Here is a 4,331-nt window from a genome sequence, read left to right on the forward strand (position 1 = left end):
GAGTTCACGGGTCTGTACGCCCGCCGTACCCATGATGAGGGGTTCCCACCATCCCTGTGCTGAGTTCCCGGGTCTGTACACCCGCGGTGCCCATGATGAGGGGTTCCCACCATCCCTGCTGGATAATTATTCATGCTATATTATGGATCTGGAACATCTACAACCCCAGAATTACATCCGGGAGATCTCGTTATTGGAATCTGGAAGACATAGAAGACGCCGGGAACTAATATCTGACTTTTAGGTCGATCGTCCTATTATCATTGCTTACGAATAATCGACCAACAAATCTGACACGAGGTGGATTCAGTGGATTCAGTGGGTTCAGTGGATGAAGTGGATTCAGTGGGCTCAGTGGATGAAGTGGATTCAGTGGGTTCAGTGGATGAAGTGGATTCAGTGGGTTCAGTGGATGAAGTGGATTCAGTGGATGAAGTGGGTTCAGTGGGTTCAGTGGATGAAGTGGGTTCAGTGGATGAAGTGGATTCAGTGGGTTCAGTGGATGAAGTGGGTTCAGTGGATGAAGTGGATTCAGTGGGTTCAGTGGGTTCAGTGGATGAAGTGGGTTCAGTGGATGAAGTGGATTCAGTGGGTTCAGTGGATGAAGTGGGTTCAGTGGATGAAGTGGATTCAGTGGATGACGTGGATTCAGTGGGTTCAGTGGATGAAGTGGATTCAGTGGATAACGTGGATTCAGTGGGTTCAGTGGATGACGTGGATTCAGTGGGTTCAGTGGATGAAGTGGGTTCAGTGGATGAAGTGGGTTCAGTGGATGAAGTGGATTCAGTGGGTTCAGTGGATGAAGTGGATGAAGTGGATTCAGTGGGTTCAGTGGATGAAGTGGATTCAGTGGGCTCAGTGGATGAAGTGGGTTCAGTGGATGAAGTGGGTTCAGTGGGCTCAGTGGATGAAGTGGGTTCAGTGGGCTCAGTGGATGAAGTGGATTCAGTGGGTTCAGTGGATGAAGTGGATTCAGTGGGTTCAGTGGATGAAGTGGATTCAGGGGTTCAGTGGATGAAGTGGGCTCAGTGGGTTCAGTGGATGAAGTGGGCTCAGTGGGTTCAGTGGATGAAGTGGGTTCAGTGGGCTCAGTGGGCTCAGTGGATGAAGTGGGTTCAGTGGGCTCAGTGGAGTTACTCACGTCAGGGTGGAGGGAATGCAATTCTCTGGTGGAGGCTGAAGGTCCAGAGCCGGTCTGAAGAGACTGAAGATGTTCTGCTGACCAGGACAGGAAACGCTCCTCGCCTTCTGTGCGCACGACCAGCCGCCACCCGATCACCGACCTTCTCTTCTGGTTCCTGTTATATGTTTTCTCAAGAATATTTGACGTGTTCAGGAAGTTGGAGCTTCCCTAATTCACATCGACACCCCGAAGAGGGTCTCCGTATCACAGCAGGGGGCCACGGGGCCACCTTACCGCCCCCCCGCTGCTGACACCCGAACATCACATGAAACATTCACTGCAAGAGTCCCTTGTAGGTGAGGGGTTCCCACCATCCCTGTGACGAGTTCCCGGGTCTGTACACACGCTGTGCCCATTATGAGGGGTTCCCACCATCCCTGTGACGAGTTCCCGGGTCTGTACACACGCTGTGCCCATTATGAGGGGTTCCCACCATCCCTGTGCCGAGTTCCCGGGTCTGTACACCTTCTGTGCCCATTATGAGGGGTTCCCACCATCCCTGTGCCGAGTTCCCGGGTCTGTACACCTTCTGTGCCCATTATGAAGGGTTCCCACCATCCCTGTGCCGAGTTCCCGGGTCTGTACACCTTCTGTGCCCATTATGAAGGGTTCCCACCATACTTTTGCTTAGTTCCCAGGTCTGTACACCCGCTGTGCCCATTAAGAGGGGTTCCCACCATCCCTGTGCCCAGTTCCTGGGTCTGTACACCCGCTGTGCCCATTATGAGGGGCTCCCACCATCCCTGTGCTGTGTTCCCGGGTCTGTACACCCACTGTGCCCATTATGAGGGGTTCCCACCATCCTTGTGCCTAGTTCCCGGGTCTGTACCCCTGCTATGCCCATTATGAGGGGTTCCCACCATCCTTGTGCTGAGTTCCCGGGGCTGTACCTCTGCTATGCCCATTATGAGGGGTTCCCACCATCCTTGTACCCAGTTCCTGGGTCTGTATGCCTGCTGTGCCCATTATGAGGGGTTCCCACCATCCCTGTGCCCAGTTCCCGGGTCTGTACACCCGCTGTGCCCATTATGAGGGGTTCCCACCATCCCTGTGCCCAGTTCCCGGGTCTGTACACCCGCTGTGCCCATTATGAGGGGTTCCCACCATCCCTGTGCCCAGTTCCCGGGTCTGTACACCCGCTGTGCCCATTATGAGGGGTTCCCACCATCCCTGTGTTGAGTTCCCGGGTCTGTACACCTTCTGTGCCCATTATGAGGGGTTCCCACCATCCCAGTGCCGAGTTCCCGGGTCTGTACCCCCGCTGTGCCCATTATGAGGGGTTCCCACCATCCCTGTGCCGAGTTCCCGGGTCTGTACACCCGCTGTGCCCATTATGAGGGGTTCCCACCATCCCTGTGCTGAGTTCCCAGTTCTGTACACCTCCACACCACAGTTTGAATATTTGGGAATGTTGGTCTCTCATGTGGGATGTTAGCGGACATGTTGCTGATTTTCGGTTCTCAGTGCAGAGAATGACGTCATGGAGGTTCAGAATTCTCACGATTTGATTTTCTTTTTTTGGTAACTTCCTTCTTATTTGAAGTGTAACTCCGCCCCAAATCTTCCCTCCGCCCATTATAACATGTTCTGGCACATTGCGGTGAGAAGTGAAAGCTCCGGGTGTGGGCAGCATTTGGGTCACCCTTCGGATTGTCAGCCCATTTGTGATGTCTTCTGGTTTTGCATATCTTTCCGCTCTCACGCTACAGAATAATCCTTTCCCCTTTTCCCACTGCTACATAAAAAGATGTGTAAGGAGTGAAGTAGCTGGGCCAGCACAGACAGTGTCCCCACTCCTCCCCCTTCCACCCCCACCTCCACTTCCTCCTCCCTCCTTTCAATCCCTGTCCCCATCCCCAGTTCCTCACCCCTCCCTTCCACTCCTTCCCCCCCTCCTCCCTGTCTCTCCTTTCCTTTCCCATCCTCACTTCCCACCTCCTTCTTACCTCCCCATTACCACTTCCTCTTCCCCATCCTCATGTAATCCCTCTCCCCATCTCCTCCCCCCTTACTTCCCTGTCCCTTCTTCCTTCCTCCCCATCCTCGCCTAATCCCTCACTTATTCCCTCCTTCATTTCCATCCCTTCCTTTCCTCCCCCATCCCCACTTCCTCTCATTTCTCGCCCCACTTCCTCCCTCCCCATTCTCAATTCCTCCCCATTCCCTTTTCTTTCCTTCCCCACTTATTCCCTCCCTCCTTTCCTTCCCTGTCCCCAATTCCTCAACCTTCCTTTTCTATCCCATCCCCGCTTTTTCCCCTCTTCTTTCCTTCCCTTCCCCATCCACTTCCTCCCTCTTCCTTTTCAACCCCATCCCCACTCCCTCCTTTATTCCTTCCCTGTCTTCATTTATCCTCTCCTTCTTTCCTTCTCCACCCTTCCATTTCTTCCCATCCCACCCCACATATCCTTTTCTTCCCCGTCCCCACTTCCTCACCCCTTTTCCTCTCCGTCACCACTTACTCCTCTTTCTTTTCTTCCATGTACCCACTTCTTTTCTTCCTCATCCCCACTTCCTCCCTCCCCATTCTTAACCCCCCCCTTTCCTTTTCTTCCCCACTTATTGCCTCACTCCTTTCCTTCCCTGTCCCCAGTTCCTCAACCTTCCTTTCCTTCCCCATTGTTACTTCCCACCTCCTTCTTACCTCCCCATTACCACTTCCTCTCTTTCCCATCCTCATTTAATCCCTCTCCCCCTTCTCTCCACACTTCCTCACCCCATCCTCGCCTAATCCCTCACTTATTCCCTCCTTCATTTCCTTCCCCATCTTCTCCCCCTTCCTTTCTTTCCCCATCCCCACTTCCTCCCTCTCCTTTCATTTCTCACCCCACTTCCTCCATCCCCATTCTCCGTTCCTCCCCTTTTCCTTTTCTTTCCTTCCCCACTTATTCCCTCCCTCCTTTCCTTCCCTGTCCCCAATTCCTCAACCTTCCTTTTCTATCCCATCCCTGCTTTTTCCCCTCTACTTTCCTTCCCTTCCCCATCCACACTTCCTCCCTCTTCCTTTTCAACCCCATCCCCGCTCCCTCCCCTTTCTTCCTTCCCTGTCTTCATTTATCCTCTCCTTCTTTCCTTCTCCACCCCTCCTTTTCTTCCCATCCCACCCCACATATCCTTTTCTTCCCCATCCCCACTTCCTCCTCTTCCA

At 53.3% G+C, this 4,331-nt stretch overlaps 1 protein-coding gene across 2 annotated transcripts in view; it reads right to left on the reverse strand.

The window, feature by feature from the left end:
• Positions 1-1,284, reverse strand: part of FCER1G (Fc epsilon receptor Ig) — a 23,442-nt gene extending 22,158 nt beyond the window's left edge. For both annotated transcript variants that reach the window (XM_089661574.1, XM_089661573.1), the window contains exon 1: positions 1,142-1,284. The gene's annotated coding sequence lies outside the window, so the exon portion shown is untranslated. The remainder of the gene's footprint in view (positions 1-1,141) is intronic.
• Between the last annotated feature and the right edge of the window lie 3,047 nt (positions 1,285-4,331).

The sequence above is a fragment of the Staurois parvus genome, unplaced genomic scaffold (assembly GCF_062004578.1).
Source record: "Staurois parvus isolate SC_StPar_1 unplaced genomic scaffold, SC_StPar_1.0 ptg001351l, whole genome shotgun sequence".
Classification (NCBI taxonomy): domain Eukaryota; kingdom Metazoa; phylum Chordata; class Amphibia; order Anura; family Ranidae; genus Staurois; species Staurois parvus.